The sequence below is a fragment of the Ictidomys tridecemlineatus genome, chromosome 8 (genome assembly GCF_052094955.1).
Source record: "Ictidomys tridecemlineatus isolate mIctTri1 chromosome 8, mIctTri1.hap1, whole genome shotgun sequence".
Taxonomy (NCBI): Eukaryota; Metazoa; Chordata; class Mammalia; order Rodentia; family Sciuridae; genus Ictidomys; species Ictidomys tridecemlineatus.
This window is the reverse complement of record NC_135484.1, coordinates 68,349,603-68,374,993: the sequence shown is the minus strand read 5'-3', so window position 1 is coordinate 68,374,993 and position 25,391 is coordinate 68,349,603. Positions and strand designations below refer to the sequence as shown.

At 33.7% G+C, this 25,391-nt stretch overlaps 1 long non-coding RNA gene across 1 annotated transcript in view; it reads right to left on the bottom strand.

Annotated features, from left to right (window-relative positions):
- The window catches only part of LOC144366138 (uncharacterized), a 40,881-nt gene that overhangs the window by 13,765 nt on the left and 1,725 nt on the right, over positions 1 to 25,391 (bottom strand). Inside the window, exons 3-5 of the long non-coding RNA XR_013425001.1 lie at positions 18,654 to 18,763; positions 7,802 to 7,925; positions 132 to 5,598 (exon numbers count right to left, since the gene is read on the bottom strand). This is a non-coding gene — a long non-coding RNA (uncharacterized LOC144366138). The remainder of the gene's footprint in view (positions 1 to 131; positions 5,599 to 7,801; positions 7,926 to 18,653; positions 18,764 to 25,391) is intronic.

Here is a 25,391-nt window from a genome sequence, read left to right as displayed (position 1 = left end):
GATCAAAATATTCTTATAATACATTGTATAGAAAAAATATGAATTAAAAGTAGGTAAGACCTATAAAATTTTCTGATGGTCTCTGATGTTAGTTTTCAAACACTTTCTATGTATTTTTTGTTTTTGCTTACAGTTTCAGAGGTCTCAGTCCATGGATAGCCCACTCCATTCCTTTGGGCTCAAGATGAGGCAGAACATCATGGTGCAAAAGTCTGGCAGAAGGAATTCAACTCACATGATAATCAAGAACCAGGGAGACTCCACTCTCCAGATATAAAATATATACCCTATAGTCACTCCCCCAAAGAACCATCCCCACCTGCCTGCAGTCACCACTCTGTTAATCCCATCAGGGATTAGTTCACTGATTAGGTTAATGATATAGCCAGATCATTTCTCCTCCAAACATTTTTGCATTGTCTTATATGTAAACTTTTGGGGGACACTGCCTCTGAACTAAAATAATAAATGTATTAAAACACCATATTACACTTTATAAAAATACAATTATTTATCAATTTTAAAAAGAGCAGTAGAAAGATCTACCTTTATTCTTAAAAAAGATGCTATAGAACCATATCATTGCTCTCTGTTCTGTCCATTCAGTAATATAAATATTGTCAATTATAAGAACAACTTTTTTTATGTAAGAAGAAAAGTGGGATGTTCATTATGTTGTCCACACATAGAATTTCATTGTTATACCTCAACTGAAATAAAAAAAGCCATAACATTTTTGGTATATACAACACCATGAAATAAGCTTCTATGTTTTGATATGTGAGATTACAAAGTTTTTAATATTTATCTTCATCTCTTTCATAGATTTATGAAACATCCCCCAAACTATTTTGATGTTTTTACATATTGGTCTTGGGTCCTTGGAGTCTGAGCTGAAATTTAAATCATACCATAGAAAAACTCCCATATTGATCTTTGAAAGATAATGCACACCAATGACTCAACCTGCTGTACTGACAATGGCAAAGGAAATCAATAGCAGCCAAGGTACACGGTTTAGGAAGAATTTAAAAAGAGAAAAACTGCTAAGGTAGTCATCATCCGTTACATTTTACAATTTCATATGAATAGAGAGGGGGAGAAAGCTAGGAATGTTGATGAACCAGCCTCATAGCTTTTCACAGTATCACCACCAAGAGTACTCAAATATGTCAAAGCCTGTGTGAAAAATGAAAACTAGTGACAATGAAAGCATTCAACTTGAAAGATATATTACCTCCTTCCCATGTTACACTTCAGAAACAATACAAAACACGATTACTAGTCCCACTGGAAGGAAGGACTCTTTACAAGTGATATTACCATTTCAAAATATCTTTGTATAAAAGCAGGGCCAAATACGGACTCTGAAACATCAGGACTTCTGAGACTGAAACTGGAGTTTCTGTGTAAGAGATATTTTTTTCTGGATAGAAGAATGGTAGACGGGAATGGAAAGAAGTCATTTTGCATATACCTGGTTCATACTTAGTTTGAAATAGAGTGAAAGACATATTCATAAATTTTAAGGTTGTCAACATATCATTAACATCAGTAATATAGATTTTATAGAGTATACAACTTATTTTTAATTAATTTGCTAATGATACATTATAATTGTATGCAATAGGGGATCCATTGTGGTTTATTCATTCATGAACATAGCGTAATTGGGTCTGTTTTATGCCCCTGTATTTCCTCTTTGCAGCCTCATTCCTACCAAAGTCCTCTTCCTCTACTCTTCTAGGCTTTCTTCTATTTTCATGAGGTTCCTATTTTTCCTTTTTTCTTTGTACCTTACACATATGAGAGAAAACATACTCTTGACTTGCTGGGTCTGGCTAATGTCATTTAACTTGAAGTACTGTAGGGACATCTATTTTCCTATGAACGACATAATTTCATTCTTCTTTATGGTGGAGTAAAACTATTGAGTATATGTACTACATTTTCTTGATCCATTCTTCTATCAGTGGATACCTACTTAGGTTCCCTAACTTGCCTATCGTGAATTGCGCTGCTGTACACACGGGTATGCATACATCACTATAGATAGAGCATTATATTTAAATCAAATGTTTTTATATCTCTGACAAAGGAATAAGTGCCCTCAAAAAAAAGTTTCACCTCAGATATGGATGAGCTAACTACAAACAAGTTGAAAATTAACAATCTACATGGTCATGAGTTTCCTCTTCTGATCTGCATTGGCCATTTCCTAAGATCATTAGGAAACTACATTGGAAGGATAGTGTTACATTTCAAGTACATTTTTTTTTCTCAAGGCACTATGCAGTATGGGTTTGTTTTTCTAAAAGTATATATATTTCTATGAACTAAGGAAAAAAATATTTAATTTCTTATTGAACTCTCTTAGTTTGGGTTGCCATAACAAATTGCCAGGCTCACAGGAATGCTTGTGTTCTCTCTCTCTCTTCCTTTTTCTTTCCCTGCTGTGTGAGGGTTCAATAAGCAGATATCCCGCTGCAAACAAGGAAAAGGAAAAAGATCCTCACTAAAATTTCAGTCATCTGGTACCTTGCTCCTTGATCTTAAACTTCCAGCCTCCAAAATTCTGAGAAATAAGTTTATGTGGTTTAAGCCAGCCAGTCTATGATGTTTTCCATATAGCAGCCCAAATTGACTGAAATAATATTCTTAGATACAAAACAAAATATATAGCTCAAGTTCAAAAACTGTAAGAAAATGCAAAAATTATTAATCCCTAATGTGACCCATTTGTACAATCTAAAAAACAAGATATCTTTTCACTCGTCAACTTAATTTATATCTTATCAAATTAATATTTATGAACTTTAGTACGATTAATAAAGTGAAGGTGACATAAATAATTCTCAAATTAAATCTGGGAATTATAAACAGAAGTGAGTGTGATCTGTCAAATAATTTAGGGACAATTTTCCTGGCTAATATATGCACCATATGAAACAATCTCAGAGGAGTCCATCTGGCTTCCTGAGCCTTGATGAGTAAGGACAAATGTTTTAAAAATGGATCTAAGTTCTAGAATATGTTACTTGTTTAATTTCAGTTAATTCTTCTATTGTGGTGCAGCAAAAGTCTTAGGGAAGGTATGAAAAAGAGTGAAGGATCTATTTTATACGCATAGAAGAAATTTCCTGGATAAATTTTAGACCAATTTTCTGTGTTTCAAGCAGGATAGAGAGACTGAACCAGGTTATCAGTTTAAATTAGTCCTCAAAACCATATTATTTCTCATTTTTTTCTTCTTCCTTATATTTCAATAGTACATAATGCCCACAATAGGGAGTGCAAACATCTTTTTACTATATGTATGCATAATTTGATGAATGGTTGGAGCAAAAGGGATTTGAGAGTAGGTCATTTGCTCTAGACCTAATGAGCAGAACTGTGAATGGCCTATAAGAGTTAGAGACATGTGGGTATGCATTAACAGATAGTTAATGAGCAGTTTAATTACCATGCTGAGTCTGGTCTATATTACAATGCATTATTGTAAAGCTATAAATTATTTATATGGTTTGAACATATGTGTCTGCTTTCATCTTCTTTTTTCTAAATATTTTAACTAGCATATTGACAAAAAACCATGATTATATATATGCTTTTAAGGAAGAAAATATATTTAGAATGGAAAATCAATTTGTGAAATCTATACTTTTTTGTGTTAAAAAGAATTTTTACTTTGAGAATTACCAGGATTAATTGCCTTATTTGTTTCTCCATGTGGCAATACACAGACCTTCAAATTGCTGTATTCCCTCCCCTCAATGAGTGCACAATTATTTCTTAAATCTCTTCTTGGAAATCTTCCCAGATGTAAGTAAATATGTTGAAAATACTGGAACAGTGAAAATAGTGTTTTTCAAAAAAGAAATTTCATAAAGTTATCTTTTAATTGGAAACTAATTTTTGTTGAATTAAAGAGGAATGTGATATTCAGGGCCTGTGAAATATCAGCACAACTCTGAGTTCTGAAGGAGTACATGGCTCATCAAGATTGCACCAGGAACTTCAGACATTACTTTGAAGATGGAAGTGAGTATAATTCCACATCGTTATTAAAATAAACACACTTGGGTCCATTGTATGGACTTCAGCAACATTGCCCTAAGTACAAACATAGGTGAACTGGGATCCATCAACTTATAGCCACAATTGAAAGAAAACTAATTTAGTTAATGGGCATAGGTTCTCAGAAAGATTACATAAAATTAAAAGTAACTACTTAAGAAAGACAGAATGTTTGTAAGTGTAGTAGGTTCAATTCTAAAACTGACAGAAATAATAAGCAGTGAAAACAGAAAATGACTCTAAGACTTCTTTTTTCTTAGTTTGTGGGGTAATGGCTTTCTTTCGCTGCTAGAAGCCAAACAAAAAATTAAGAGAAAAACTATATTTGTTATAGCCAACTCATTGGCATGATATGGGGATATGGGGGAAGGAAGGGCCAAGATGTGTCTCAGAATTTTCTTTGTGCATATTGAGTGGTCATTTTCCTTTTTCATAATGTCAGGACTTTTGAGTGGACAAGTCTAAGAAAACTGAAGAAGATGGTTTGGGCCACTCAGCTTAAAATTGTTCCAAAGTCACAAATTGAGTATCCCTGATTATCTAATAATTATGACAACGGATGAGAGATACATGATATTAGAGAAATAGTTTAAAGTACATTGTTATTTAGATAGATGCACATGCAAATACGTTTCACTTCTCAGTCAGTCACACAACACCCATCTGGTGAGTGCCTACTAAGTAAGGCATAAGGAAAGTTTCTAAACCAATAACAAAAATACGATGGACTCTGCCTCAAAAATTTCAGTGAATAATATCATACTAGGGCCATAGACCAGTGACTCAAGATGCAGCAAAAGATATATACCTTTAAAAAAAATTTTAGTTGTAGGTGGGCACAATATCTTTATTTTTATTTGTTTATTTTTATATGATGCCAGGGAATGAACCCAGTGCCTTGTGCATGCTAGGCAAGTGTTTTACGACTGAGCCACAACCAAGCCTTTGAGAAGCAAATAAAAAGTATGACACTCTTTCTTCAGAAGGAAAATAATTCACACAGACATCCATATAATTACACATTTCAAATTCACTTTTCTCTAAAAATCCTATCCATGGACTTAGAGGTTCATGGATTACAAGGTCACAAATCCTGCCCAGATAGTCTTCTCATATATAATTATCTACCATGATTCCTCTTTTAATAGCTGCATGATATACTGAGAGTAAAATTTTTACTATACATTCTTCTAGTTACATATTTCTTCATAAGCCATAAGTACGTCAAAACTTATCAGCTTAAAGCACAAAAAATAATGGTTCACATAACTTCAAGATTCTGTCAGTAATCTTAGAATGACTTGGCTTAGTAGCTCTGGCTCAAGGTTTCCAATGAGATTGCAAACAAGATGTGTAGGTACTGCAATCATCTTGAGGTTTGGTAGGGTCAGGAATATCCAAGTCCAAGATGATTCTTATGGCTATTGGCAGAAGGTATCACGTCCTTGTTGGCTGATGGCTCATTTCTTCATTACATATGATACTTCCTGGGATGGATCAGTCGTGGAAGCTGGATTTTCCCTGAAGAAACAAGGTGAGTGAAGAAATAGCCACAATACCTTTTATGTAATAATCTTAGAATTGAACTAATCTGTTGGTCACATACAACAACCCCAAAAAACATGAGTGGAGGATTTCACAAGGGCATGAGCACCAGGAGAGGATGATCACTGGGGACTGCAGTGATTTGTATGCTGGCTACTATAATTTTCACACTAGAATAATGAAAGTAATATAGAAATATGGGACTTGGAGTTGTCAAGGGGATGTCAACATAGTCTAGATACTGAAATGGATTATTAGTAAGATATTCACCAAGTCTGTCACCCTCATATGTAAAATGAGAAGTTCAAATTAAACATTCTTAGGTCTCCTAATTAAACATTCATAGGTCTCCTCTTGTTTGAACATTTTGATATTAGGCATCCATATCATTGTGATCTAAATGCATAGCAGTTATTTTGGTATGAGAGAGGCATCCAAACATTTAGTCAAACCTAGTATAAAGTTGATCAATGAATGCTCCCAATTATGAAATGTAATAATCATTGATAAAATATTGTTGGTAAAAAATGTGTTACTTTTATTATGAATGTTATTATCTCCCTGGTGATTATTAGTAAACTGAAAAAGGAAGAAAATGTCAACAGTATATTTTTTAAATAGTGTTGTTAAACTGCTTTACAATTTTGATAGAAAAACCTGACATGCATTGAGACACCTCCAGCTTACAGATCATTCCAACATAGGCCTACAAAGTTTCCTGAAATCTATTTAAGGTCATCTTGGGTATGTGTCATCAGGAAGCAGTAGTTCTTGAATGACTGCCTCAAGGACTTTTGAGGAGGATTGCAAGTTACCGAAGTGGAAAAGTGTTTTAGGGGATCAAAATATATCCTAATATCAACCCTGAGGTCTCTTGTTACATAGTCAAGCATGGCTGCATAAAATAGATTGAATAAAACTGGAACCATTAGATATCCCTGCTTCCCAGGATTAGTGATGGATGACTCTGGCCAGATGCCATCGACACTAACTTGACCAGTCATTTCATCGTGAAAGTTTCAAGCTGTTGGTAAACTTCTCTGGCAAACCAACTTCATTTTAGTTGTCAGAGCAGAGATGTTCTGCTCTCAGCAAAATTGTGGCAGATTAATAATCACAGTGTCAACAACTGAAGGAATGCAGAATTCTTGCTCTTTGTAAGATAGTATCACTGGAACCAAGTGACATTCCTTAAAAATATTTTAGTCATCAGAATCATCAGAGTCATTCTTTATTTTCCCAAACAATTAAAACTAGCAGTATGCACTTGCTATTTAATGTGATTGAATACGTATTTAATGTGGATCCTTCAGTACATAAAATCAGCAGGATCTTCGCCCTCAGGTATCTTATAATCTAAGCCATAAAACCAAATAAAATGTAAATAATTTCATGGTTAATGAACTGGCTTATATTTTTTCAAATGAAAGTCACTCCTAGGGCTCATAATTAACATTTTGACAACTAGATAATTGAATATCTTCTTTTATTTGTTCTTAGTATTTCTAACTGCAACCTCATGTATTCTTTCTCCATCACTCATCCTTCTTTCATTCCTCTGTCTCTTTTCTCTCACTTCTTTTCCTACCAGAGATAGGTTTATCTGCCTTCTGGTTTACATTGCTGTTGGACAATGGGAAGCCACAGCAGGAGTAGAAAGAAGGAAGCAGATTGAGGTCAGTATATTTATTCTCTCATTCCTTACTGTGCTGGTTTGGATATGAGGTGTCCCCGGAAAGCTCTTGTGTTAATGTAGCTATGTTCAGAGCTGAAATGATAAGACTATGAGAACTGTAACCTACTCAGTAGATTAATCAATTTGGTGTATTAAATATTTGAAAGCAGGTCTGTACTAGGTGAAAATGGTGGTTGGTAGGGTATGGCTGGAGGAAGTAGTTCACTGGGGATGTGCCTTTTGAATTTGTATTTTGTCACCTGAACATTCATTGTCATTCTTTCTTTCTTTCCTTCCTTTTCCCAGTCACCATGATCTAAGCAGAATTTTTCTGCTGTGCCATTTGACCATGATATTCTGGCTCCTCTTGGACCCAGAGCAATAGAGTTGGCTGACCATGGACTGTACCTCTGTAAACATAAGCCCAAAATAAACTTTTCCTCCTCTAGGTTGTTCTCATCAGGTATTTTGGTCACAAGGACAAAATCTGACTAACACACTTACCTTTTCAGGTCATCTCCAATTGGCTCAATTGAATCAGAATGAATCCCAGTAGCTCCCATCATCATGTTGTGTGGTTACAACCTTGAAGTGTTGCACTCCCCTTTGGTTTCTTCATACCTAGAAACTATACTCTTGCAAATGAATACCTTATTAAACTCCCTTGGCATTAATATCATTTGAGTGTTTCGATTTCTGCTGGGAAACAAAATTTCAGCAACTTTCTCCCTCCCTGATGAAAATTCCCTGTCCTTTACTCCCCTTTCTCCAGGGAAGATCATATCTAATTTTGGAGATAAACAAAAATAAACACCACCAACCACACACACACACACACACACACATTGTGTGTTGCCAGCAAGCATTTGCCTGAGATACATCACTTGACTCTCACTGGCCAGTGGTTGTTTTGCATTTTATTTTATTTTATTGCTTCTGCCTTTGTTTCTGCTTTATTGAGTCATAGGAGAGGAAACCAAGCACCAATGATAGGAAAGAAGAAGAGGTAAATAAGAGCAAATGTGTTAACTATGAGAGATAAAATTCTGCCACACTCAAATTCACATTAATTCGTTCATATTGCCCAATTGTGGATTTCTAAAACTGAAGAAACTCACACTGGAGACAGAGAGGAAGAGAAACTGAATGGGCTGTGAGGGGTGAGGTAAATTCTAAGAATGTAGCAGGAGAGGAGAGCCCCTCCCCACACATGGAACTGAAAGATTAGGGTTTTATTTGCCTTAATAACTATTAATCATTGGATTCATTTGAGGAGAACAAAGAATAATTATAACAATTATTTAAGATAATTCATAACATTTTTATTTGAATTTTCTTTCAATAAGACATTGAATAAAGTAGGGAACACTATGCCATTGAAGAGCTGAATGATAAATGTTTATAAGGAAGAGAGTGTTTAAATTCTGTTAGAACTACTCACAGACACATAGAAAGATAAATGATCCAATTTTATGTAAGGTATTTAATCATTGTGTATCACTCATTAGTACTTATTAGCAAATAAAACTAAATGTGCATTTTACTTGCATGTTAGAATTTTTTATCTGGAATCAATCTCTTTAGATGAATTGAAACTAGTTCACAACTTCTTTGTATATAAGTTACAGAATCATTCCTAATTAACCAGTAATCACATTTTATTATAAAAATAGATACAGGTTTTTGTGTAACTAATGGACACAGAATATAGTTTGGCATACCAGTACTACATGGCAGAATAAAACTTCATGTCTCTTTTATATTTTTGTTTTTATTCTTATTAAAAATGATAATATTCATTGTAAAATTTTCACATAGTATAATGCTTTTGATTAAATATGGCCACAAAATGTTGTAGCCCCTCAGATCAAGAGGTGAAGTCTGTTTCCCTTCCTTTGAACCTGGGTAGCATTGTTACTTGATTTGACCAATAGAACAAAGCAGAAGTGGCAGTAGGTACAAAGTAAGCCTTGACTTCACAAGGCTTTTGATTTCAACCATTCCCTCTTAGAATATTGCTGCCCTATGAAAAAAAACGTGGAAATCACACAGAAAGAGATACCTAGCCATCTCAGGCATTCCCTCATGGACTTCAGAAACATTTGAAACTAACCAGTCCCTAAGTAACTCACTAACTATATGCACACACTGGAGTAAACCTATGCATCACATACCAATGACAAACCATCCCCACTGAACATCATGCAGAATGTCAACCATGGAGTTGTAAACAAACTAGTCAACTAGTCGTTGTTGTTTGAAGTTTACCATCTTTGAGGTGTGGCACTTGGTTATACAACACTAGATGACTAGTACATAAAGGAAAATAAGTAAAAGTCTATCTATATTCTTCAACTTCATTTCCCAGAAATTAGTAAACATTATTATGATTAATAGGTTTTCTTTTTATCTTCATCTTCTAGACATACTATGCAGCTTGGGGAATGGATAGATAACTAAAAACATGGATGAATAAATAATAGATTGTTAGAGAGAAAGATGAGGTGGTGGAGGAGGGAGGGACAGAGGGTGGAAGTATGGAGGAAGGAAGGAAAGAAGAAAGAAAGAAAGGAAAGAAGAAAGGAAGGAAGGAAAGAAGAAAGGAAGGAAGGAAGGAAGGAAGGAAGGAAAGAAGGAAAGAAGGAAAGAAGGAAAGAAAAATTTTACAACTAGCCTACATACTCTTTTGTAGCTTTGGCTTCAAATAAGAATATATCTTGGAGAATTTTCTAAACTGCTACATAAATTATTTCCTAATTTCATTCAATAAATAGAATATTGGTATTGCTATACCATATTTTATTCAATGTATCCTTATTGGAATATAGTTAGATGATTGACATTATTTTACCTGAAATAAAAAAGGTCACTGCAATTAATTTTATCATGGGCATTTCCCCCTTGAACTTGTGCAGGCATATATCAAGGGAAAAAGTCTGTAAGTACAATTTCTTGTTAGAGAGATATTTATGATTTCACCTTTTTTAAAATTAAATTATTTATTTATTCTAATTTGTTGTACACAATGGCAGAATGCAATTCATATCTTTTTTTAAAATTTTTTATTTATTTTAATTAGTTACACATGACAGTACAATGACCTTGACATATCATACATTTGGATCAGATGGGATATAATTCATTTCATATTACACATGTACAGCACAGTTTTTCAAGCACTGATTTTACACAAAGTATTTTCACACATTTGTGTCATCATACATGCATTTAGGGTAATGATGTCTAACTCATCCCACCATCATTCCTATCCCCTTCCCCCCTCCTTTCCCTCCCTCCCCTTTGCCGTATCTAAAGTTCCTCCATTCCTCCCATGTTCCCCCTCTACCACCACCATTATAAGTCAGCCTCCTCATATCAAATAAAACATTTGTCCTTTGGTTTTTTGGGGGATTGGCTTGCTTCACTTAGCATCATATTCTCCAACTTCATCCATTTACCTGAAAATATCATGATTTTATTCTCTTTTAATGCTGAATAATGTTCCATTGTGTATATATAACAAAGTTTCCCTATCCATTCTTCTACTGAAGGACATCTAGGTTGGCTCCATAATTTAGCTATTGTCAATTGTGCTGCTATAAACATTGATGTGACTGTGCCCCTATAGTAAGCTGTTTTTAAGTCCTTTGGGTATACACTGAGGAGTAGCATAGCTGGGTCAAATGGTGGATCTATCCCCAGGTTTCCAAGGAATTTCCATACTGCTTTCCATATTGGCTATACCAATTTGCAGTCCCACCAGCAATCTATAAGTGTGTCTTTTTTTCCCACATCCTCGCCAACACTTACTGTTGTTTGTATTCATAATAGCTGCCATTCTGACTGGAGTGAGATGAAATCTTAAGTAGTTTTGATTTGTGTTTCTCTAATTGCTAGAGATGCTGAACAGTTTTTCATATATTTGTTGATTGTATGTCATCTTCTGAGATTGTCTTTTTAGTTTCTTGGCCCATTTACTCATTGGGTTATTTGGGTTTTTGGTGTTAAGATTTTTGAGTTCTTTATATATCTTACAAATTAGTGCTCTATCTGATGTGTGTGTGGTAAAAAATTTGCTCCCATTCTGTAGATTCTCTATTCACCTCACTGATTGTTTCTTTTGCTAGGAGAAAGCTTTTTACTTTGAAGCCATTCCATTTATTGATCCTTGATTTTATTAAATGTAATTTCTAAATTGTATGAAAAGATTTAACATTCATATACTTGGGAATAACGGCTCATATTTATGTGTACAAAATTCTAAAGCATTTAGGTTTAACCTAAACTTTTGTTTTAGTGATAAGTTTAAAATAGTTTAAGTAACAAAAATACTAAGTGCTTAATAAATGTAAGCATTGCACTAAATAGTGAGTACATTCTTCATATGACTTAATTTTAATACAATGCTATAAACTTTATAAAATATTGCCATTTTCATCTGAAGAAATTTCAATACAACAAATAAAATAATTTACTCAAGGTGAAAGAAAAGAGCCTGTAAGTGTCATAGTCAAATTTAAATATGTATAATTGATTAATATTTAAAGAGTGACTTACTATAGATTTTTTAAAAATAGCATTTTATAGGAATTACAGTAAACGTCCATGCTTGCCATTTAGCTCCCTCTTCAAATAATCTAGTGTGATAAGTTCAGAGCTAATATCTTTACCAATATGCAAATGAATTAGATGTAACTCAGAAGACTGACTTTCTCAAGGTCATTCAATTAGCATAGTGAGGGGCATTTGGCACCCAAATCTAATGCTTGTGAAACAATTTTTTTCCTAACCATCCTGAATACTAATCTAAGTGGCACTTGATAGAAAATAAGTTAGAAGGAATGTTATCAAGGAGATAAAATATTAAAGTCTTGTGATCATTTGATAGGCAGTACAATTTAATTCCAAATGGTGAATGAAAAATATATATCATTAGTATAAACCTCATTTTATACTTGACTTAAAAAGTATATATGATCTAACACACAATAGATTCTCAAATACTTGTTGAATGGATAATGAGGTGATTTTTTTGGGTGACATCATTGCACTAAGACATTTTCCTTGTTGTAATTTTAAAACCTAAATCAATAAGAAATCATACACCTGTGAATTTAAATGTTAGATATTTTGGATAATGTAAAATTGATATATGTCCATATGGTATGACTTATTGTGGAGACTAAATAGAATAACTCCAAGTGCTAGACACATTAGCAGGTGTTAACAGTTAAACTGGTTATATATTATCAGTACTCAACCATATGTGTGGTTTTCAAAATTAACCAATATCTCCATTTTTATCAAATTTTAGGAAACATATACAAATGACAGCCCCATTTTTGTCCAATTTATCTTGAAATAACTCTGTTCAAATATTATCCTTTAAAATTTTATACAGAAAGTATAATATGCACTGAAGGGCTCATCAAAACACAGATTACTAGGGACAATCAACAGGTCTGGGCAACAGCCTGAAAATTTGCATTTCTATCCAGTTCCCATATGATGCTGGTAGTACCTATCAAGGGATCACCTTTTATGAAATCCTGCTGGAATTGGAAGTCCTGAATTTACCTTCAACATGAACTTTAAACGTTATGAGCAGAAGATCTGAGAGTGGTACAGGTTCACAGTTCTTCTTCAACACTATCCTCACTTTCCACATTTCAGACATCTGATTTACCCATGTGACATAGATAATTTGTTTGTAGGAATCACTAGATTTTCTAAGCTTATCAGTTGCAACTTAGGTACAGATTTTCAAATTGAATACAGAGCAACTTCAACTTAAAATGTTAACCCAATTTTTTATAACAATAGTTAAAAAGGTCTAAATGTTAAATCACTGCAATTGTTTTTTTCTGATTGAAAAGTACATGTAACTAAAAATGCAGTATTTTAATATTACCCAGCAAAGGTGCACTAGGTTTTCCAAGTGCTGGTCAGTCATCTTACAGAGGATATTGGCTGTTTCAATTTGAATATATCCACAGAGTATCATGTCCAAACACCAACTGCCATTTATAGCACTAAGTGGAAGTAATTAATATGACCTTGAATGTTTGACTTCATTTCAAATGTCTTGCTTTTGTTGTAGTAAAAGTGATTCTGGCCACAACACCATACAATCTGTGAAACATATGCTGTGAGACTCCATGTGACTACAGAGGGAAGAGACTGTTCAATTCAGAGTTTAAAGGACACTGAACTTTAAAAACCTAACAAAGGAAAAATAAAACATGTAGAGCATTGTTAAAAATCTTAGAATTTTGAAAATAATGAGGATTTCAAAAATTATGTATCTGGTGGATAAAGAGATCCATGGGAAGGATTGTTATTTGGCTAAAAAGTGTTAAATGAATTCCAGAATTTATTGATAATAATAATTGCTATTGTGTTTGTGCTGCCTAAAATAATAATACCAATCCTTACAAGAACTAAAGTTTCAGGTAAAGAGACTGAGGTTTAAATGTTAGAAATAAGTCATCTATAAATGCATCAAACAATGTCTGAATATTTCAATATAGAGTTAAATTGCATATATTATGTCTTACTAATCTACCCTGTGCAACAGGGTGAAAACAAAATTATGTATTAGTCACCTTCAAATATACTCTTTAGGTTTTAACATTCAAATATTTCTCAGTGGCTCATACTGTTGTAAAATCTTTATCCTTCTCTTAATTACAAATCTGTCACTATAGTAGAATTTTTACACTAATTGATTAATGCACTTCATTTTCTAACCTCCTTTATTTGTTCAAACAAGGACAACAGGAACTACTTGAGAACATTATAAAATTCTAATACATCTATTTAGTGACTAGTAACTCAAAAATATATAATCCTTTGAGAAAAGTTTCATAGTTGTAATTTAATCCTCTTTATTCCTTGGCAATTAAAGAATAACTGCTTCTATACAACCCAAGGGATATATTGAGCACTATGGGATTAGCACATGTGAAGACTATGTGAAGACTATTTCTCTATTGAATCCCATGAGAAATAGATTATTTCAATGCACTTTTCCCAACTTTGCCAAGTTTCACCATGTGTATTACCTGCTGTTGTAAATTCCTTCTTTCACAAGATTTTCATTGCATTTTAATTATCCATATTATAAAATTCTTTTTTCATTTCTCTTGTTAAAGAAGTTTAGCATCTCAGTCATTTGAGGTTATCATTGATTTCTTTAATTTCATACCTCTCCTAATTTATTAGTGAACCTATTTTCTGTCTCTCTTTCTTTGCTGATATGATTATAAAACCTCATCTTTTCTATGACTTTTGTATTCCTTATCTCATGCTCCTCTCTGAATATTATTAACTTTCCTGTAAGATTTATTCAAGGAAATACATACTTTCTTGGTTCACACCCTACTTCTCTGATACTCTTTTTTTTAACAGTACATGTGTGTGTGTATGTGTGTGTGTACACACATTTGTCCTTGTAGAAAAGAGATTTTTTAAATTAATTCAATTCATATGACACAAAGTGTCTCATCATAGTCTATTCTATTCTTCTATCTTGTGCTATTATTCTCTATCTAATATACATATATATATATATATACATATATATGTAATATTCACTTCAGTTTTACTCACATATGCCTTTAAAAATTATATTTAATTTCCCTAGATATTAAATAAATAAATGATTAAATGAATCAGACCCTGATTATTTATTTACATATTTTTGGAAACCAGAAAACAGCACTGTAAAAATAATAGGTGATATATTGTGAAAATTTATATAGCCTTTATAAATAAAGAATTATTTTTACATACAAGTTTTGAGACAACACAAAAATAGCATAATATGTAAGGTTTTTCAACATTCTAGAATCAATTTCACATTCTAGAGGCAATGTAACCCCTATTAAGAACAAATAAGCCACAGCTTTAGAGCTCACAGACAGAAAGAGCTGGGTCAAACTGCTCACTGGCCAGATGACTGGATATTGGGTGTTCCACCATCAATACAGAGCAGGAACTCCATCCAGCAGTTTAGATCTTAATTACAGATTAGGGTTCTGAAGGTTAGTATGGGAGGTAACTTCAATAATACTAAGCAGCCAAAAGGGAGAAATGGAAAAAAGAAGACCACTGAAGACAAAAAAAAAAAGTCTTATCAATATATTATTGGTAATCTCATAATTTTGTAATCTCTGTGTCCTCTATTCTGTACGATTGGTCAGTCTTTTTTGGTGCCAAATCATGCTGTTTTTGTTACTATTGCTCTCTGTAGTATAGTTTAAGGTGTGGTATAGTGATGCCACCTGCTTCACTCTTCCTGCTAAAGATTACTTTAGCTATTCTGGGTCTCTTATTTTTCCAGATGAATTTCATGATTGCTTTTTTATTTATATGAGAAATTCATTGGGATTTTCATTGGAATTGCATTAAATCTGTATAGTGTTTTTGGTAGTACAATTATCTTATATTAGACAAAGGTGCCAAAAATATGCATTGGAGAAAAGATATCCTCTTTAACAAATGGTACTGGGAAAACTGGAAATCCATATGCAACATAATGAATTGAACCCCTATCTCTCACTATGCACAAAACTCAACTCAAAATGGATCAAGGACCTAGGAATAAAATCAGAGACCTTGTGTTTAATAGAAGAAAAAGTAGGCCCTAATCTTCATCATGTGGGATTAGCCCACAACTTCCTTAATAAGACTCCTTTGGCACAAGAACTAAAATCAATAATTAATAAATGGGATGGACTCAAACTGAAAAGTTTCTTCTCAGCAAAAGAAACAATCTGTGAGGTGAATAGAGAGTCTATATCTTGGAAGCAAATCTTTTCCCTTCACACATCACATAGAGCACTTATCTCTAGGGTATATAAAGAACTCAAAAAGCTAAGCACCAACAAAACAAATAACCCAATATTTAAATGGGCCAACCTTAGCAGACTGATATGATATACAAGAAGATGATATACAATCAATCAACAAATATATGAAAAAATGTTCATCAACGCTAGCAATTAGAGACATGCAAATCAAAACTACTTAAGATTTCATCTCACTCTAGTCAGAATGGCAGATATTACAAAGACAAACAACAATAAGTGTTTGCAAGAATGTAGGGGAAAATGTATACTCATACACTGCTGGTGGGACTGCAAATTGGTGCAGCCAATATGGAAAGCAGTATGGAAATTTCTTTGAAAATTGAGAATAGAACAGTTGAGAGCCACAGTCAAAGGGGCTCCAGCAAACTTCCAGCTGCCAGCTGATGATTGGCTCACAGCGGCCCCAGCAACATCTAGCTGATTGGCTCCTCTGCGGTGATGTTCATTGGGCTGTTTCCCTGCCCTTCAGACTGCCAGCTGATGATTGGCTCACAGCAGCCCCAGCAACAGCTAGCTGATTGGCTCCTCTGTGGTGATGTTCATTGGGCTGTTTCCCTGCCCTTCAGACTGCCAGCTGATGATTGGCTCACAGCGGCCCCAGCAACATCTAGCTGATTGGCTCCTCCACAAAGCTGCTCATTGGGGGACTACTTTGGCTCCGCCCATGAAACCCAGCCAATCGGCCTCAAGAGCAGGAAAATTGTGGGAGGTGGAGAGGCTTGTGTGGGTGAGAGGCTTGTGGAAGCCGGTGGTGGCAGTTGGGCTCTGAGGGTTTTTTCCTGAGGAGCTGTTTTGCTTGGCGTTTGTAGTTCTAAAAATAAAGTTAGTTTCTTTTGACAAGTGGCTCCTGAATTGTGTCCAGCCAGACTGCGGCATAGAACCATCATTTGACCCAGCTATCCCTCTCTTAGGTCTATACCCAAAGGACTTAAAAACAGCATATTACAGGGACATACCCACATCAATGTTTATAGCAGCAAAATTCACAATAGCTAAACTGTGAAACCAACCTAGATACTCTTCAATAGATGAACGGATTAAAAAATGTCACACATATACACAATGGAATATTACTTAGCAATAAAAGAAAATAAAATCATGGCATTTTCAGGTAAATGGATAATGTTAGAGAAGATAATGCTAATTGAAGTTAGCCAACCCACCCAAAAAACAAATGCTAAATGGTTTCTCTGATATAAGGAGGCTGATTCATAGTGGGGTGGGGAGGAGGAATATGGGAAGAAGAGGCAAACTCTAGATAGGGCAGGGGGTGGGAGGGGAAGGGAGGGAGCATGGAGTTAGAAATGATGGTGGAATGTGACAGACATTATTATCCAAAGTACATGTATAAAGACAAATTGATGTGAATACACTTTGTATAAAACCAGAGATATGAAAAATTATGCTCTATATGTGTAATAAGAATTGTAATGTATTCTGCTGTCATATATAAGTTTTCAAAAATTAATAAAAATATTAGTGGTAAACTTAAATGTTAAAAAATAAAATTGCAGGCTAAGAAAGGAAGAAAAGTATTTAAAATTATATCTTCAATCTGAAAATTTAATCTAAAAAAAACCTACCTGACAAAGATTTCAATTAGAAACACTGAGTATTTGTAAAAATGAGACAAGGCAGCACAAAGATCATTTGAAAATGCTTTTCTATAAAAATATATAAAAAATAAAAGAATAATAAAGAATATTGAACAATCAATTCAAAACTTTTCAAATAAATATTTTTATTAGTTAATATATAATAAACAGGACTGGTTTATTCATACTGAGTTAGAAAAACAGAGATAGACAGCTACTGAGTGACTAGAAAGAAGGTGGAGGATAGATAGAGACATTGAGTTCTAATGATAGAAGTTCCAGAGGAATAAACTGAAATAGATGTTATGGAAGAAATTTTCAAACATATTGTTCTGATAATTTTCCCGAATTAACAAAGACAAATCCAATGAGTTACCCTATTATTATGACTCAAAAACTAAAAGAATAAACATAGATAAACAAATGTCAAGACACTTAAGTGAAACTGTAGAAATGAAGAGTAAGGAGTCAGTCTTAAAACCTGAGAGAAATAACAAGTAATTATAACAAGTAATTGAAAACAATAACATTTATATTGACCACAATTTTTTAGCAAAATTAGATATCACAGTTCAATCAAATAATATTTTAAAAGTATAGAGAGGTGGTCATCCTAGATGTTAACACAAAGGTCTACACAAAAACTAAATTAACTTTTCAAATTGTTCTGTTAACCTACAATAATTTTTAAATGTACCTTTTTAAAAAATAATTTTTAAATTTTTAAAAATAATTTTAAAAGTGCAAATACGGGAAAAATCTATTAAACTTGAGTTTCATAACCAGCTAATTCATTTGCCAAAGTTTTGAGAATAATTATTGAAGTACATGTATCAGCAACAATATACCAAACACAGAAAAGTTACAGTGTTTGAAAAGTGTACCTACTAATTCATATACTTCTTTCCATCTTTCTTTCTGTTCTTCCTTCCTTCTTTTGTGAATAATTCACTACAAAGTCCAATAGGTGGGGCCAGCAGAGGAAGTGTCCTCAGGCTCTGGGAAGAGAAGGAGCATCACTGCAGGACAGGCTTTGAACCTCAATCAGAAGGAGGAGTTAATATGTGCAGTCAAGGGTAACTTGGCCACACAAAGCAATGAGGAAAGATGCCTATGCAGGACACAGCCTGTACCAGCCCAGCACAAAGTGCCAAAGCCTCAAATGAGGAAATGCTTTGTGCAGAGGACCATAATGGTGCTAAGAGAGATCAGTTTTAATGAGAATATACATATTTCAGTTTAAGAGAAAAGAATGATAAATAAGGACAGTTAAAAATGAAAGGAAAAGAGAACACCACTACCACCAAAAAACTTCCTCACAGGGAATTACTTTTCTTTTTTTTTAATTGGTTAATATTAGTTCTTCATGACAGTAGAGTCCATTTTTATATAATTTTAAAAGCATGGAACATTATTCTAATTACCACCCCAGTTTTGTGGATAAAAATGATGGTGAGATTCACTATGTTGTATTCATATGTGTACGTAGGAAAATTATGTCATATTTATTACACTATCTTTACTTTTCCTATCCCTCCACCCTTCCCTTAATTCCCCTTTGTCTAATCCACTGAAATTCTATTCTTGCCCTCTCTACAGCCCTTTATGTGGGTTAGTTTGGGATATCAGAGAAAACGTTTGCCCTTTAGACTTTTGGGATTGTCTTATTCCACATACTATAATAGTCTCCAGAGCCATCCATTTACATGCAAATGTCATAAAGTCATTCTTCTAAGTTCATTTAAAAAAATTATATATATATATATATATATATATATATATATATATATATATATATTCTGGGACTCTTATTTTTTTAAATGAATTTCTTGATTGCTTTTGCTATTTGTATGAAGAACATTGTAATTTGATGGAAATTGCATTGAATACATATAGTGAGTTTGGTAGTATGGCCATTATGACCATATTAAATTTGCCTCTCCAAGAACACAGGAAATCTTTCTATATTCTCAGGTCTTCTTCAATATCTTAAGTTTTCCAGATGACTATTTTTGAAAAATCAAATTTAAAAACTCAGACATAAGATTTTTTTAAATAAATTATTTGAAATCTTTTTATCTTCAAGTAACATTTATCATGCCATCAAGATATTAGGCCACACTCGATGTATGAGAGATTTCTCCGTAGACTGTGCTAGGTGAGGGTTCATCTACACACAGGTCATGTCAGTGCCCTGCCGTTGCTTAAATGTGAGACAATGCAAGAAAGTTCAGAGGTGAAATGTTGTAGTTACAAGAGCCTTAACATTATCAGTGCCCTAACCTACTAATATGGATGAAGTAGGCAGTAACTATAGTCAGGTAGGGTGAGACTGGAGAAGGCGGATCACTGGGAGTGCCTATGGGGCTTAAAATTTGTCCCTGGTGAGCATAGCATTCTTTCTTTCCTAGTGGCCATGTTCTGAGAGGCTTTCCTCCACCATGCCCTTCTACCTTGATGTCTTGTCTCACCATGGACCCAAAGCAGTGGAGTTGACCATCTATGGAAAAAGACCCCTGAAACTGTGAGTCCCAAATAAATTTCCTCTTTTCTACCTTGCTCTTATTAAGATGGATTTAGAAGTTTTATTCCAATAAAGTTGTGGTTCTTAGGTCTTTAGTTCACAGTGGTGAAAGAGCTGACTAAAACGCATCCCTTTTCTGAATAGACAAGAAAAGACCCAGGAGCAGCCTAATCATACCATGTTAAGTCATCTAAGTCTAATCTGAAGGCTGCTCAGCTTTAATTTAGCCAACCCATTCTTATTCTTGAGTCAAGAAATACAAAAAGAGTTGAGTTTTGTGCATGGTGAGAGATAGGGGTTTATTTTCATTTTGCTGCATACAGATTTCCAGTTTTCCCAGCACCATTTCGTGAAGAGGCTATCTTTCTCCACTGTATATTTCTGGCACCTTTGTATAGTATGAAATAACTGTATTTATGTGGGTTTGTCTCCATGTCTTCTATTCTGTACCATTGTTCTACATGTCTATTTTGGTGCCAATACCATGCCATTTTTGTTATTATAGCTTTGTAGTATAGTTTAAGGTCTGGTATTGTGATGCCTCCTGCTTCACTCTTTTTGCTAAGGATTGTTTTTTGTCTATTCTGGGTCTGTTATCTTTTAAAATGAATTTCATGGGTTTTTCATAGTTCTATAAGGAATGACTTGGGATTTTAATTGGAATCACATTGAATCTGTATAGCGCTTTGTGTAGTGTGGGCAATTTTGATAATATTAATTTTGCTAATCCAAGAGCATGGAAATCTTTCCATTTTCTAAGGTCTTCTTCATTTTTTTTCTCTAGTGTTCTGTAGTTTTCATTGTAGAGGTTTTTTCCCTCTTTTGCTAAGTTGATTCCCAAGTATTTTTTTTTTTGAGGATAATGTAAATGGAGTAGTTTTCCTAATTTCTCTTTCAGCAGATTCATCAATGATGAATAGAAATACATTTGATTTATGGGTATTTATTTTATATCCTCTAATATTGCTAAATTCACTAATTAATTCTAGAAGTTTTCTGGTAGAGTTTTTTGGATCCTCAGTATAGAATCATGTCATTAGCAAACAATGATAGCTTGAGTTCTTCTTTTCTTATTTGTAGCCCTTTAGTTTCTTTTGTCTGTCTAATTGCTCTGGCTACAGTTTCCAGAACTATGTTGAATAGAAGTGGTGAAAGAGGGCATCCCTGTCTTTTTCCAGTTTTTAGAGGGAATGCTTCTAACTTTTCTCCATTTATAATGATGTTGGCCTTTGTTTTAGCAGAGATAGCTTTTAAAATGTTGGGGTATGCTCCTATTATCCCTAGTTTTTCTAGTGTTTTGAACATGAAAAGGTGCTATATCTTGACAAATTTTTTCTCTGCTTCAATTGATATAGCCATATGATTCTTATATCTAAATCTATTGATGTGATAATTACATTTATTAATTTCTGTATGTTGAACTAACTTTCATTCCTGGAGTGAACACCACTTGATCATGGTGCACTATCCAGGACCTAGGAATTAGTCCAGAGATCCTGTACCTAATAGTTGAAAAAGTAGGCCCAAATTTTCATCATGTCACATTAGGTCCTGACTTCCTTAACAAGACTCCTAAATAACAATAAATAAAATTAAGAATTAGTAAATATAATGGACTCAAACTAAAAAGCTTCTTCTCAGCAAGAGACACAATCAATGAGGTCAATATGGAGCCTACATTCTGGGAGCAAATTTTTGCCCCCCACACATCAGATAGAGCATTAATCTCTGGGATATAAAACGAACTCAAAAACTTATCACCAAAAAACAAACAACCTAATTAATAAATAGATTAAGGAGCTGAACAGACATTCTCAGAAAAAGATATACATTCGATCAAGAAATATATAAAAAAAAAGGTTCAACATTTCTAGTAATTAGAGAAATGCAAATCAAAACTACTCAACATTTCATCTCACACTAATCAGAATAGCAGTTATCTAGAATACAGAAAATAATAAATGTTGGCGAGGATATGGGGAGGGAAAGGCATACTCATACATTGTGGTGGGTTTGCAAATTTGTAGGTACTCTGACTATGGACATTTACAGGATGCATTCTTCTGGTGAGCAACTCCTGGGGGATAACAGGCACTCTGTTTTCTCCTTTGAAATGCCCAGTAATTTCTCCTTGACGCTAGTAATATAACTATACAGGTGCAGTATTAGTTAGTATAGAGAAAAGGGCTCTGTGTTTTAATCAGCCTGGACTTTGATCTCAATTATCTTGCACATGGTATTAAAGGAATACTAAATAATAATGTAACCATGGTACTAATGACCTAATGTAACTTTTGATATAATGAACACAGCTGCTTGGAGGGGCAGCTACTTCTTTTCCTGCCTCAGCATCTTGGCTCTGTGTCTCCTTTTACTTTCCTTACACAAATTGGTGCAACCAATCTGGAAAGCAGAATCGAGATTCCTTAGAAAACTTGGAATGGAATCACCATTTGACCCAGCTATCCCAAAAGGACCTAAAATCAGCATACTATAATAATGATCAATGTGTCTAGCAGCACAATTTATAATAGCTAAACTGTGGAAGCACACTAGATGCCCTTCAATAGATAAATGGATAAAGAAACTGTGGCATATATACACAATGGAATATTATCCAGCATTTAAAAAGAAGAAAATTATGGCATTTGCAGGTAAATGGATAGAGGTAGAGAATATCATCCTAAACAAAGTAAGTCAATCCCAAAAAACCAAAGGCCGAATGTTCTCTCTTATAAGTGGATGCTGATCCATAACAGGGAGGGGTAGTCATCAGAAAAAAAAAATGGAGGACCTCTGACTAGGAAAAGGGGAGGGAGGATGGCAAAGGTACATGGGGGAAGGAAAGATGGTGAAATGAGATGGACATCATTACCCTAGGTACATATAAGACTGCACATAGGGTGTGATGCTATATGATGTATAATCATAGAAAGGTAAATTTGTGCTGCAATTGTGAAGAATGAATAAAAATTCATTCTACTGTCATATATACTTAATTAAAATTAATTAATTAATTAATTACTAAAACAAAGAAATACAAAAAGAATCCAAGAGCTAGCTGTGATATCTAATATGCAAAGAATGTATCAGAGAGAGAAGGTGAGTCAAAAGCAAGGAAAAAAATACATGTGCAAACCAAACAATGGCATATTGAGAGAGTACACATTATAACTAATTCTTAATGAAAAAGAGTGTAAGGTACATCTTCTGAAAAGGAATATTCTTAGGCAAGGATGAAATAAGCTTGTTATTATCTTGCACAAAATTCAGAGGAGAAAGTGAGAAAGTGCACAATATGGATTTAATAATAGATCTTAGATACAATTCAGGTCTAAATACATATATTTGTATTCTACCTAATATATCACAGTCCATCCATTAACTTTGGAGACTTAAGAAACTGTAATATAAAATTACTAGAGTAAAGGTTCAAGAATTCCTGCTGCAGAAATTGCTACAATTGTCTTATAGTTAGAATTTTCATCTTCTGCTAGTGTAATTCCACAAGCTACTTTAGTTTGAAATACAATTATATTTATATTTATAACAAATTATCACCAAATTGAACTATTTTCAGTGAGTTTCTTTCCCCTGTACCTAATAGAAACCCATCCAAGAAAAAGGGGAGGAAAAATTCTCATTTCTTCCATAAATTTCTTTTGATCACCTAGAATGTGCAATGCACTGTGGTATATTATGCAGAATATGCAAATATATATACAGATCTTAAAATTGTAAATAAGATCTAATATTAAGAGGTTTGTTGTCTAGTAAAGAAAAAATCCTCATAAAATACTTTTGGACTTGGGCTGGGGATGTGGCTCAAGCGGTAGTGCGCTCGCCTGGCATGCGTGGGGCACTGGGTTCCATCCTCAGCACCACATATAGATGAAGAGGTTGTGTCTGCCGAAAACTAAAAAAATAAATATTAAAAAATTCTCTCTCTCTCAAAAAAATATTTTTGGACTTAATATAATAAATCATAAAACATATGTGAAAAAGGAAAGGTCATTGTCTACAATAAGATCTCCCTGTTTTTTCCTTTATTATTTTCTGTTAAGAGTACTGTACACTTAAATATGTAAAACTATTACCTAGCAATTTTTAAAAAGCATTGTATATTATGTCTCTCATGAGATAGCTGGAATTAATGCTTGATTCCAAACACCAACCTTAAGTAAGAATAAATAATGGGTTTGGGAGATGAAATATTTGATTTTCCATTTTTATCCAGTAATTGAGAATAATAGGAACTAACTATATATCCTTATAGCACTTTATTTTTTTAGAAAATTTGTTACAATGTGAACACGACTCCAATTCAATTACTAACCAACCTATCTAAATTTTAAACATTTTTAAAATTCTAAGGTTTTATTGTTATACCCACATTTTACAAATCATATCATTTTGAAAAATCAGCTTTCACCAAATTCTCCTGAACAAAATGAAAAACAGACTTTTGTTAAGATGACAGTTGTTCAGAGTTTGATATGGTCTATCTAAGGACACTGCAGGAATTATCTGAAGTCACTGTAGTCATGAGTAATTATGAGTGAGGACTATTGTGATTACACTGACAAGACAAGGAGAAGTAGGTTAAGAGAGGAGCAGATGGGATTCAGATTAAAAAATTAGAGTGACATTTCAACTCTAACTGAAATATGCTGCTTTGGCAAGAAGAGAGAATTCCTTTTCTCCAGAAATTTCTGAGGACAATGAAGACAATATAATGCTTTTCAGAAGCAGAAAATGGGATTGAAGATTAATATTTGAATTAACTTCTGATTCTGACTTTAAATACATAATTTTTAAATGAAAATCACTCATGCACTTGAGCAAATAATATCACAGTTTGCATCAGTAAATTAAATCCATGTGCATGGATACCTGTAGATATACATCCATAACTACCTATCAAGCTTTTCAAAGCAGCTTTACAATCATTTCCTGAAAGTACACTAGTTAAGTGTTTACTAATCCACTCATAAAATACCCATTGAATTCTAGTTATATGCTATATATGGAGACAGTTGCTGAGAGGATACAAAGATAACTTGCACTATATTACAAAAAGGTTTACCAACCAAACTTAATGT